The sequence below is a fragment of the Neopsephotus bourkii genome, unplaced genomic scaffold (assembly GCF_033783945.1).
Source record: "Neopsephotus bourkii isolate Nb327-2 ecotype Australia unplaced genomic scaffold, CSIRO-AGI_Nbou_v1 NB_1281, whole genome shotgun sequence".
Classification (NCBI taxonomy): Eukaryota; Metazoa; Chordata; class Aves; order Psittaciformes; family Psittacidae; genus Neopsephotus; species Neopsephotus bourkii.
Genome location: NW_026901766.1, coordinates 66518 through 79714, shown reverse-complemented (window position 1 = coordinate 79714; position 13197 = coordinate 66518). Strand labels below are relative to the sequence as shown.

The 13197-nt window shown below is 42.8% G+C and overlaps 1 protein-coding gene across 2 annotated transcripts in view; it reads right to left on the bottom strand.

Annotated features, from left to right (window-relative positions):
* The window catches only part of CEMIP2 (cell migration inducing hyaluronidase 2), a 61099-nt gene extending 53927 nt beyond the window's left edge, over positions 1–7172 (bottom strand). The window contains exon 1 of one of the 2 annotated variants that reach the window (XM_061365327.1): positions 7044–7172. The gene's annotated coding sequence lies outside the window, so the exon portion shown is untranslated. Of the gene's footprint in view, positions 1–2154; positions 2357–7043 lie in introns of those variants that run through there. The other variant, XM_061365325.1, reaches the window with a different exon arrangement.
* Between the last annotated feature and the right edge of the window lie 6025 nt (positions 7173–13197).

The window sequence follows — 13197 nt, the reverse complement described above, 5'->3', positions numbered from 1 at the left end:
GCATTACTTGTGCTTTAATAAAAACTGTTATTCTTCAAGAATAGCTTTGCCTACCTTGATCCCCTGGCACACACTTTGCAGGATATTGTATTAGTAGGGAGAGAGCAGGAGGAGCAGGCCAAGCAAACCTGATCTGACAGAAGATTTCACATTCATGCAGGCAGTGTGCAGGATCCATGTAGACAAAGCACCCCTGAGAACTACAGACTCCTAAGAACAAAGATGAACCTCCCCTCCTCCCTACTGCTACCCGCAGGCCATTTCACACCAGTAACATAGATAAACTGTTGATGAATCACAGAAAAGGATTTGCAAAATTTGACTGATGCTAGCCAAAACTATGAAGTACTTTTTTATTTTCCTTATTGTATTCTCTTTGTCAAGCCGCAGGCACTATTTCGTTTTTCTAACTACTCAGGAATATACAATCTCTTCCTTTTAAAGAACCCGTGCCACTAATTCACATTTAAAATATAAACAAGGATAGCATCTTCAGCACACACCCGTCATCTAAGATGCGATGTAGCACAAATGTAGTGCATTCATCACCGCACACCCTCTATTACCAGACGAGCTGAGGTACGTAACTCCCACGCCGTTTCTTCCATGCCTCTGGGCAAGTAAAGTAGGCTGACGGTTATCGGGCACAGGAAAGGCAGTCCATAATAACACAAGCGCTCCGGAATGCCTAACACGACAGGTCCTAGAGGAGGTACTGAGCCTGAACCTCGCCTTGCTTCCTAGCGCGATCCCGGGAGCGTCTCACCAGCAGCGCTCCCTGGAGCTACGAAACCTGCCAATGCGACCCCACCGCGCCACCTGCCATGGGACCGCTCAGAGACCTCACCTGCCACCGGGACACATTCCGCCGACTCAGCGCCCAGCGCCCCGGACGCGCCCGCACGGCCGCGGGCGGAGCAGGCTGCTCCTCCGCACAGCGGCGGCTGCGCCCGCCGCCGGCCCTCCCCGCCCAACGCCGGCTGCCGCCGCCACCCCGCTCCCTCCTCACCCCTCCTTCCTCCTCTCCCCTCCAGCCGGCCCCGGGAACAAAAGAGGCCGGTGCGGCAGCGGGCGGACGGCGGGACAGCCGCGGCAGGCCGGCCCGGGCCCTGGAGCCTCTCCCACGCCGGCAGCGCCATCCCGTCCTGCCCCACCGCAGCGCCCCGGCACTCCCCGGCCCCACCGCCGGCCTCGTTCCCGTTCCTGTTCCCGGCCGGGCGCGCTCTCACCTGGGCCCGGCGCAGAGCGGCGCGGCTCGGCGGCACGCTCAGGGCGGCGGCATGGCACTTCCCGCCCCGGACACGGCGGGAGGCCGCCCGGCTGCTCGCCACCTCCCGCCGCTCCCCGCCCCGGCTGCCTCCCTTACGCAATTGGCAGCGGCCGCAACCCCCGCGGGGCGACTATCCCCGGCCCCGAAAGGAGGCGGCTGCGCCCCGTCGCCGCGGCCCCGCCTCAGAGCTGGGGGAGGAGCCAGACAGCCCGCCCAGAGCCGAACAGGGACCGCCCGCCCCGGTGCGACCGGAGTCCGTGCGCTTCGCCTGGGGCTGCACTGACCGGCCCGGCACGGCCTGTCCTTGAAGGTGCCCGGTCACCCCCTGCCCGACGGGACTACGGCAACCGCGCCCTGCCAACCCGCTGGGAAGGGGCCGGGTGCCGCCTCCGGAACGGGGGACAGGGGAAGAGGGGTGGCAGGAGGAGGGCCAAGGGGGCACTTAGTACCGGTGCCCTGGCCCAGGGGTCTTCCCGGGCGGCATGGGAAACAGCTAAATGGCAGCTGAAATACTAAATACGGGCTTAGGTGCCCAAAGTCCACGTGTAAAGCGCACAGGTGCTGCTAGGGGAGGCGTAGAGGGCCCGCGCAGAGGGAGAGCAGGTAAAGAAGCGGGGGGGGACAGCTAAGAAACACGGCGTGCCATCCCCGTACCGACAGCAGGGAGTAAGTCTGAGGCAACCCCAGCAGAAAGCAGTAAGGCGCGAGACGGTTGTCATACCTAGGCTTGCCGGGCTGAAAGGGAAGAGATTACTGTTACTTACAAGACTCGTAGCCCGGACAGCCTGTGACCTCAGAAAAGAGCTGGCTGAAAAATCTGTTTCCGCTGTGACTTTTTATCCCCCCCCCCCCCCCAGTCTGATTTGGAGTAAAATCAAACTAACCTCAAAAATGGTCTGAATTTGAAGGGACCAGTGGCTGCAGCTGTTCCACAGCAAAGAACATCAGTCTGGCTTAGAAACTCGGAGGGACGGTGGAGCTTCGTGACTTTACCTTTGCTGTGGACCCGTAGCTCCGGGGCACTTCAGCCTCCGAGCCCGTCAGCTTTGGTGCAGATCTGACAACGGGCTTCTCTTAAATTTGGGACCTCCCACCGTTTCCAGTGCGTCGAGGTTGGGCCAAACTCACTACAAATAATAAAAAAATAAAATAAAAAAAAAAAAAAAAAAAAGGAGGAAAAGAAGTCTTCCCGATCAGATTTTTCAATGAAATGCTTCGGGAAATACAGTCAGAGTTTTCCAAATTATTTCCTTGGGGAAATTCCAGACAGCTGGAAACGAAGTGATAACATTTCTATTTCTGTAAACTGTGCCCCACGTAACTGGTTCTAGCGATTTCTTCTTTGTTTACCAGTAAGCACAGTCTGCATTTGCTTACAGCATATGGAGACATCTAGTGACTAAGTAATAAACTGCAGATGTTTCAGTCCGTCTGGAATCCTGCAGGTCCTGCTCGCATCTTTCTCTGGCAGGATGTCTCTGCGACTGTGGCGTTCAGGGTGGCACAACTGCTAACACCGCGCTGCAGCTGCAGCAGGGACCGCAATGGAAGGAGCGGCCCTGGCTCGAGTGGGGACTGAGGCTCGAGAGGGGACACCCCCACCGCACAGCTCGAGCTTCAGGACATAGCTTTTGGGGCTGAAACTGTAGAGTAATGCTTTATTGGAACAAACCTGTCTGTATATGCACAAAAGGGGTTGAGACTGTTCCTAACTTGCCCTTCTCATCAAACCTCGGTGAAGGAAGCCCTTAGGTGCATAAATAAAGTGCTTTCATCTTCACTTTGATCATGTCTCCGTGCTTCTGTTCTTTCTTCTTTTTCTTTTCCTTTTTTTCTTTTTTTTTTTTTTTAAATGCCCATGAGGACAATCCTTCTAACACTTGTGATTGTAAATCTTTGCCTCATTTAGACAAATGCACGTTCAAACTGTGTACATTTTATATTTGCCAGTGACTTTGGCTGAAATAAAATCAAAGATAACTTGCCTTTGTTCAATGTGAACTTCAAACATTTCCACTGAAAAAAAATGCCCAATTAAAAACAAACAAACAAACAAAACAACAGCAAAAAGCGCAGTTTTCTGTTCTCACTAATTATAGAATTGGACACTTTAAATATATTATTCTCCAGAAGTTTTTGTTTTCCATTAACATGAAACTTATCCACTGGAAAGTTAGGAGTCCAGGACAGAAAGTATACACTTCATATATTTGTATACAGAATGAAGTCGTAAGCCTGCTAAGAGCTCATTACAGTGATACCTGGGTAGATGTTTGCTAGGACTACTGTATGGGGACATAAAGTAGAACCACTTCTACATACCTTAAGTATGAAGTTAAATATATTGCATTATATATGTATGCATGTGTGTGTGTGGTTGTGTATCTTAGGAAACGCACACAATACATACATGTCAGTCTTAGGCAGAACAGAAATACCTGCCAGCTATAAGAACCCTTGACCTCTTATAGAATGAAATTATCACATTACAAATACAATTTTTAAGAGTTGTACATTTGAATAAAACAATGCCTAAACTCTCTGAGTATGTGAAAGAATGGACTTCAAGATTATCTGCATATTAGAAATCCCTATATCAAACCCAAATGGCACACTAAAGCATTACATCTCTGTCTGATATGACTTGTATCATCACAATGCTTTGGGTTTAAGGAGACAAAACCTTGGCCAAGTGTATAACCCGAAGCTTAAAAGTAGCAACAGACAGACTTGAAAGAAGTCATCGATACAGTCACTACTTCATTGAAGTCTAATGATTTCAAAATAAGCACGAAGAAAACCAAATTTTGTCCTTCTGAACAAAAAGAGGTACTAGGAGACGGGGGAGCAGTGGTAAGTATACTCAGTAACTAGTTAAAATTACGTCATATTTTCTGAATTTCAATCCAGAAAATCTGACTGTTGGTCTACTGAGATAAGAGAGGAAACATGCATATTTCTTTTCCTCATTTAAGCCTTTCTGGCATATGTCCCAGGTACTCTGTGGTAATACCTTTTCCGTATAGTAGCTGTGTTTTAAATTATCACACTAAACACATGGATTTTTAATTACCTCTTTGGGAGTCTACCACATCAGGTGAAAAAAAAACCCCAAGTTAAATTCCTGACATAATGAGAACGCTGTCTAGGCTGAGGGGAGGTTTGCTCTTGGTAAAAGCCTATTCCTACTTTAATATACTGTGCTTCAACCAAAGCTAACAGCAGTTAACAAAATACAACAGCTCAAGTGTTTAGAATGCATACTGGGGGAATGTAGAAACAATTAGTAACCAGGTTTTAGTAAGGAACAGTTTCAGTGCACCATCTTCCCTGGCCCAGTGAAGGATCATGCCTTTTTCCTTATGCATGTCAGAAGAAACCCATGTACAATTCTTTTGCTTTTTGCAGGTCTACAAAAAAAAAAAGTGTGGGGAAAGTTAGTAAACAATTCATTTATTGTTACTGAAATTAATAAGATTAAAAGCAAACAATAAAACCCTGTTTTATGCAGCAAAACACATTCACCCAGGAGTTTGGAAGTCTGGATTTAGTCCTTATGTGAAAAGTCTTTTAAATGGGTGACAATGACTTTCACCCACAGTAGTGATGCTGACTGGAGACGTGGCCTCAAGACTGCATAATCTGCTCTGGGTGCTTCACAAATTTCACCAACTTCCCTAAAGCTTCCCCTAGAGACCCAATACTGAGTTCTGCCTGAATCATGCCTTTCATAGTCACCCCCTCACTTTGGCAGTAACCAAAAATTTTATAGTGGGGAAACATGCCAGAATTTCAATATTCTGGGTCTTATAAAGATGAAAAATCATTGAAACCTGACAAAAAAGCCTGATAAATTTTTAATGGCTTCTTAATTTTCTCCTCTGTAATAAGATACTGACAGTGAATCAGCAAAAGAATTTCAAAATCCCTGTTAATGAAAGGACTATAGGTTGCACTGAAGGTCAAAAAGAGGATTTGTAAGTTGGGTTTTAAAAAAAGTAGTTGAAAATAAATATAAAAAGAAATTCGAATGGGGTAGGAACCAGATATATGTAGAAGGAATACATGAAGGAGAGCAGGTAATTGAGACAAAAGGAAAAATAAAAAAAAATTAAAATTCCCCCACAACTCAAATATGGGCACAAGGAAGCTGTATTTTGCCTTTTTTACTAAATGCAGTTTGATGAAAGACAATATACAAGATATTAATATTTTATTAATTTTAATATAATCTGAATAAAAGTCACAATTCCCTACAGGGTCAATACATTCATTCACACTAAGAAACACAGACACCACTTCTCATTGTGCTTACATTTTTGTTTAGTGTTAATAAAAACATGATTGACTTCTGTATTTAAACACTTCTTCCTTGGGAAGGCTGCTCTGAAGGGTGTCCACCTTCCAAGTCAGTTTAATATTTATTTTAATATAACATTTATGCAAATTTTGATAGAAAACTGTAATAATCCATTTGGCTTGCATGTAAGGGAAGTACTGATGGAAATTGATTGCTAAATAGGTTACCAGAAACATAACCATACGGACTATTGGTCCTATTTGCTTGTTTGTCATATATATATAACATATTGGTTATATAACATTTGGTTATTTATTTATATATATATAATATATTTGTATAATACATATATAACATTTGGTTATATAACCATATAAACTGTTGGACTAGTCAGTCCCATGAGAGCTGAGTTTGGAGTGCTATGCTCATAAGTCAAGAGCTGCAGTCTGCGGACCTTTCAGAAATATTTTATATGCAACAGTTTATTAGACATTTCACAGTGCATAAAGCAGACTTAAAATTGTTAAATACATAATCTCCTACAAATTGCTTGCCAGACTTTAGTTAAAACAATTTGATCTGTGATCATCTGTATTTGATCTTATCTGCTTGGTATAATGGCTTTTAAGTTATGCACATAATATTTCTATGCAATAAATTTCTGACCTGAATTTTTTGCTCTTTATTTTTATCTTAACAGAGATTGAAATTGGTTAAGACTCTGTGAAATTTACAAGAAAAAGATCAGAGCTTAAACCACAGATTTCAGATCTGCATTCACATTAGCAGGTATGTACAAGTAAGCCAGATATATGACAAAATTGATGGATTTTAATATTCGAGAAAGATGGAGAAAGTGGAGTCTGACTTCCACTGTAGAGAAATACATTTTAAGCACTTTACGTTTATGGTCATTTATTACCTACCTGATTGAAGAAACAACATAAATATTTGTGTGATTAGAAATGCTCGGGAATATGACATAATTAAAAAGCATTAATAAATACCTCTGGAAAACAAACAAACAAACAAACAAACAAAAGAAAAAAAACCCCACTAAGTTATATTGCTTCTAGATTGTTGTCCAAAACATATGTGAAAATTTCTGAAAACCTGTAGTTGCTGGTAATGCTTTCTCCTAGAACGAACGTATGCAGGTAGAAATACTTTTCATGTCTTTGAAAATGCAACACGTAAATTGCAATGCTGGACTCCATAGTAACATTCATTTCTATAGCATTAAATCCAAGTTTGGAACAGAATTTTCCATCAAAAACTGCAAGACAGATTTCTTGCACAAGGTGATTTGCTACTGCAAATCTTTGTACAAGGCTTTGGGCTTGTAACTCTAATACGCATCCAGGCCACAGTCCTCAAAGTTACACTCTGATAAAAACTTCTATAAAATTCAGTGAAAACATATTTGACACACTTTAAAGTAACATTGTAAAATAAGTCAGTTTTGTTGCTTACCTTGTTTTGTACCAAATCAGTCATATGCACACATAAAACTGAAGGGGTTTGTTTCCAGTAAGTTTTTGTTTTTCTGTCAACACAGTATGTCAGCAAATAGTTGACTGAACCTTTTTCCTTTTGGGAAAGAACAATACAAAGGCTAATCACTGTTACAGGAAAAGTTATCTGTTGGGTTCCCTGTGTAGGATATCATCCTGACCTTTTGTTTTTTACAGAAAACAGGAATTGAAGTGTCTCATGTGAATGACAGCCAAATGTAAAAACAAGAAGTATTTGTTTGCCCATCAGAAGTGAATCCTTTGATTCTCAGACGTGTCTTTGCAGTGCTGCAGAGCATGTATCACCTTGAACAACTGGAAGTTCAGGTTGCGATATTCAATAATCTTAAAAAGCATGCCACTTTTAAAGTCAGTTCCTAAAACGAGAGCTTGAGGTGACAGCACAATGACCATTACTGGCTTTGCAGATCTCTTTCTTGAAACAAAAATAAAATGATATGAAAACAGAACTCCCTACACCAGAGCAGAGGTTCATCTAGCAAAGTAGCCTGTTTCCAACATTAGCTGATGACAAGAGATGACAACAGTATAAAAAAGTTAAGTAACATACATCAACACTTGGCGGACTACTTCCCCATCTTCCAATAATTTGCAGCTTTGGGTCACCACTGATATACTTCTTTTTAACAATTTCTGTTAAAATAGTCTGTTGCGTTCTGAACTCACATAAGTTCCTAGCATCCATGACACCCTGTGACAAGGAGTTCTGCAGTATAACTGCTTCTTGTAGGAAGAAATACCTCTTTCTGTTAGCCACAGAGATTTTACTTACTTGTTTGATATGATACCCCATGATTCTTATGTTAAAAGCAACAGCCATTCATTATCTACCTTCTGATGATCTTAAAGGTCTTCTACAACCTTGTTGATTCTATGATTCTACATGCCATTCCATCACATTCTCCCATGTTTATCTCTTCTCCAATATAAACATAGTAATAAAATATGTCTGTCCCTTACATGGAAGCTGTTTAATATCTCACCATCCTTATTGCTCTTTTGCCAGTTTTGCTGTACCTTTTTTACAAGACAGCTGAGCCAGAACTGCAGTGGGCTACAGACTGTAGGCACCTTGGATTTAAAAAAACTGCTTTCTTGTTATTCTTGTCTCTCCCAAAATCATCCCTAAAGCCTTCTTGCTTTCTTGGCCACCTCTGAACATGGAGCTGTTCATGTAGTAGTATTCATTTTAATGCCAAGATCTTATTTCTGAAGAGTAACTCTTTATAACCTTAAGTGTTCTCTTAATTTTTAAATAAATCTTAAATAAACTTTTATTTAAATAAACTTAAAAACTTGAATATATTAAATCTTAAATAAACTTTACTTAAGTTTTCCCAACAACTTTTAAATACCATATACTACCACAATCAGATCAATATGCTTTTAAGAAGGAACTACCTTTCAGATTAATTGTGTGTTCTTTTTCTGTGTCAGTTACAAAATAGGAACAATGCAAAAATGATAACCTTTGCAACACACCAGCCCTTTTAAGAAAGTAGAACTTCAATTCCCTGTTGTCCCCTCAAACAGTGTCATTTAATTTTAGATAAACAATGAGGGGAAAAAAAATGCAAAACAACAGGAAAAATACCCAATAAAGTATGTAACATGCTCAAGACAAGATCACTGCAAGCTTGACATTCTTTATATGCTTAAGGCTAGATACCATTAGATCAGGAAGGTTTTTTCTGCTGACCCCTTAATTTTCCTTCAAGTTCTCTTGCTGCCAACCTGTTGTTTCTCTCTTACTTTTTGGTCCCACTCCCTTCCCCTATTGCCTATTTTATTGCAGCGGAAGTACGTTTACTAAGGAAACCAGATGTACATGTTGGACTGACACCAACATTTTATAGCTAAGTCCTACCTCCACAGAATTCCATGAAGCAAGCTACATGGAGCAAGAGGACAAAAAAAAAAAAAAAAAAAACAACACCAAAAAAACAAAACCCAAAATCAAAAACACAAACAAAATAACCCAACAGCACCCCCCCAAAACAAAACAAAAAACCCCACAAACAATCAAACAAACAAAAAGAAAAAAACAAACACCGCCCCCCTCCCAAAAGGGCAAAAAACAAAACAAAAAACCTACAGTTGGGAAGATACCTCATATTTGCACATAATATGTCCAAAACTCAGACAGCAAAGACTTCTTAGACAATGAATTCTCAGCTGAAACTTCAAGCTAAGCATACAGGTAGAATGATATCTTTCAAAGCAATTTTCTCCATTTCTGAATTAGAGCACACACTTTATGGGGGTGAAAAAACTTACTGTAATTTAAGCTAAATCCTGAGAAAAACAATGCTACAGTGGAAGGTGTATAAAAAAGCCCCACACAACCAAGCCCTTAGAGAATCAGAGGTAATGACTGCACAGGAACAGATATTGAACAGAAAAGGTCATGCTGGTTTTATGTATCACACAGCCTGCCTACAAGAATTGTTCGGACAGTGTTTTCCACTAAGCATGCTGTTTTCCTACCGTATATTTACACTGTTTACAAGCATAAGGAATGACCAATGGTACTGAGCTAATGCAATGATTAAAACGTTCCATGGGTTCAGACAAGGCCTAAGCAAGGCAGCAGCTTCTCATTGACTTTTGCTGCAGGGATAAGCTTCATGGGAGTTTTAGATTAAACCTTCACCTGTACATGAACCACATTCATGCTGTACTCCTAAGGAAATAAGAACAAAGCTACCATTGAATTTGGTAAATAAAAACTTAATGTGTATGATGAGAACCACTTATACTTTCAGAAAAGGAAGTGGTTTTCAGCAGGACTAGTCAGAAGATTTGAGTCCTCTCCATGAAGCACTCAGCAACTGCAATATAAGCCCTTAAGATATTCACAGTCCTGCTAATAAAAAAGGCAAAGGGGGATACTGTTGTTTCCCAAAGCTATGGATACTTTCAGGTCAAATCTTTTGCTATGCACAAGAGGTTATTACACAGTTACAGATATTAGCAGGATGTTTGGTATTATACTTCATTTCAGTTATCTAATGTCTAACACTTTTGAAGTTACTGTTTCAACTCATACACCTTTCAGGAGATAAAAACCAAAGCCTACACGTGAATTATTGTACTGGTTTTGCATGGGAAGGGTTTAGTAGTGGCGGGGCTGCAGGGGTGGTTTCTGTGAGAAGATGCCAGAACCATGTCTGATAGAGTCAATGCCAGCTGGCTCCAAGAAAGACCCACCTCTGGCCAAGGCCAAACCCATCAGTGATGGTTGTAGTGCCTCTGTGATTATTAAAGAAGGGGAAAAAACTGCTGCACAACATCTGTCAGGAGAGAGGAGTGAGAATATGTGAGAGAATCAGATCTGCAGACACGAGGGTCAGTGCAGGAGGGGGAAAGAGGTGCTCCATGCAGCAGAGACTCCCCTACAGCCAGCAGTGCAGACCATGGTGAGTCTGTGCCCCTGCAGCCCATGGAGGTCCATGGTGGAGCAGATTCCACTTGCAGTTCATGGATGACCCCATGCTGAAGCAGGCAGATGCCCAAAGGAGGCTGTGATGCCATGGGAAGATTGTACTGGAGCAGGTTTCCAGCAGGACAGACAGGTCTGTTCCTTAAGGACAGCACCCCATGGAAAGGACCCACACTTGAGCAGTTTGTGAAGAACTGCAGACCAGGGGAAGGACCCACACTGGTAAAGTTCATGGAGGACTGTCTTCCATGGGAGGGACCACATGCTGGAGCAGGGGAAAAGTGTAAGGACGAAGAAGTGGCAGCAAAAACATGTGATGAACTGAGCACAGCTCCCCTTCCCTATACCCCTGAAAGCTCAGGGGGAGCAGGCAGAAAATCCAGGAGTGAAGCTGAGACTGGGAAGCAGGGAGGGGTGAAGGGATGATTGTTTAAGATTTTTTTCTATTTCTCATTATCCTACTGTGATTGGCAATAAATGAAAGCAATTTCTCCAAGTTGAGTCAGTTTTGCCCAGATGGTAACTGGTGAACGATCTCTCCCTGTCCTTATCTTGACCCATGAGCCTTTCATTGTATTTTTTCCCCCTTCTCCTGTTAAGGAGGGGGTGTGGGAAGAGTAGCTGGGTGGGTACCTGGTGGCCAGGCAAGGTCAACCCACCACAATTGTATAGTAGCTTCACCTTTGTGGCATGTCATATTAATTGAAAGAATTTCAATTTAATTGAAAGAACTCTGCACTTGTTTTTATTGAATTCCAAAAGGTTTCTCTCTGCCCAGCTCTCTTGTCTGTCCAGGTCTCACTGAATGGCAGCACAGCATCCTGGTGTAACAGCCACTCCACCCAGTTTTGTATCTTTCCCAAATCTCCCAGTTGCTGTCCCTTCCTCCAGGTCATGGATGGATTAACTGAGCAAGACTGGACCCAGTACTGACCCCTGGGGTGCAACACTGGCTAGAGGCCTCCAACTAGACTCTATACCACTGATCACAGTCCTCTGAGCTCTGCCATTCAGCCAGTTCTCAATCCACTTCTCTGTCCACTCTTCTAACCCACACTTCCTGAGCTTACCTGTGAGGATGTTATGGGAAACAGTGTCAAAAGCCTTCCTGAAGTCAAGGTACATAACATCCACTGCACTCCCTTCATCTACCCAGCCAGTCATTTTGTCACAGAATACTGTCAGATTGGTTAAGCATGACTTTTCCTTGGTGAATCCACGTTGACTACTCTTGATAATCTTTTTTTCCTCCACATATTTAGGGGTGACATCCAGGATGAGGTGTTCCATCACCTTTCAGGGGTGGAGGTGAGGCTGACCAACTGGCAGTGCTCTGGGTCCTCCTTCTTGCCCTTCTGAAGGCTGGAGTGACATTGGCTTTCCTTAAGTCTTCAGACACCTCTCCTGTTGTTTATTATGTTTAAAAATTATGGTGAGTTGATTAACAGTAACATTTGACAGTTCCCTCAGCACGTATGGATGTATCCCAATGGGACCCATGGATCTGTGAGTGTCACGTTTGAGTAAATGATCTCTAACGCAATCCTCCTTGACCAAGGGAAGGTCTTCCTTCGTTCAGATTTCCCCTCTTGCCTCCAGGGATTCTTCAGGGCTGACCTTAGCAGTAAAAACTGAAGCAAAGAGGTATTCTGTAACTTGACCTTCTCTGTATCTTTCTTCACCAGGGCATCTGTCTCATTCAGCAGTGTGTCCACAGTTTCCCTAGTCTTCTTTTTGCTACTGATGTACTTGAAGAAGCCCTTCTTGTTGTGCTTGACATCCCTTGACATATTTAATTCAATATGGAATTTAGCCTTCCTTGTTGCATCCCTACATACTCTGACACTATTCTTATATTCTTCCCAAGTGGCCTGTCCCTTTTACCATGTTCTACAAACATCCTTCTGTTTGAGTTTTGCCAGAAGCTCCTTGCTTATCCATGCAGATTTGCTGCCCCTTTTGCTTGATTTCTCACTCATAGGGATGCACTGACCTTGAGCTTGGATGAAGAGATACTTGCATGTTAATTAGTTCTCTTGGACACCCTTGGCTTCTAGAGCCCTAACCTATGAGGTCATTAAAGCACTAGCCGTGAGGCCAGAAGTTTATCTACAATATGCACCTATGTCTGGCTGAACCCTTTCCTCTAACTGGAAGAAAAGGTAACCTGTGCATCAATATTTTTCACTTGCACCCCCAGGGCTTTATAGTCTTCCTCGATTCTGGCCAAGTTCTGGCTTGTGTCATTTGTGCCCATATGAAAGTGTAGCAGTGGGTAGCCTGTGCTCTTGACAAGTTGCGGCACTCTTGGGAACATCTCAGACCTTAGCTCTGGAAGGCAGCATACCTCTCGTGACTCCCTGTCAGGCTGGAGGATTGGTGCCTCAGTGCCCCTTAACAGAGACTCACCCACTATGAGCACTTTTTGCTCTAAACCACCAAAAAATCCATTTTTTTTTGTTGTATTTACAATTCAGTTTCTTAGGTTTCTTGCAAAATATTATACGAATATATTCAGGAAATGTTAATATCTGCCTTGGAAAGCCTGCAGCTCTGCAATTACTTTTTAAAATAGGGACTGCATATCAACTCAATGACAGAGACCTCTGACTGGTACCACAGAAGACACGAGATGTAAAATGACTCTCAG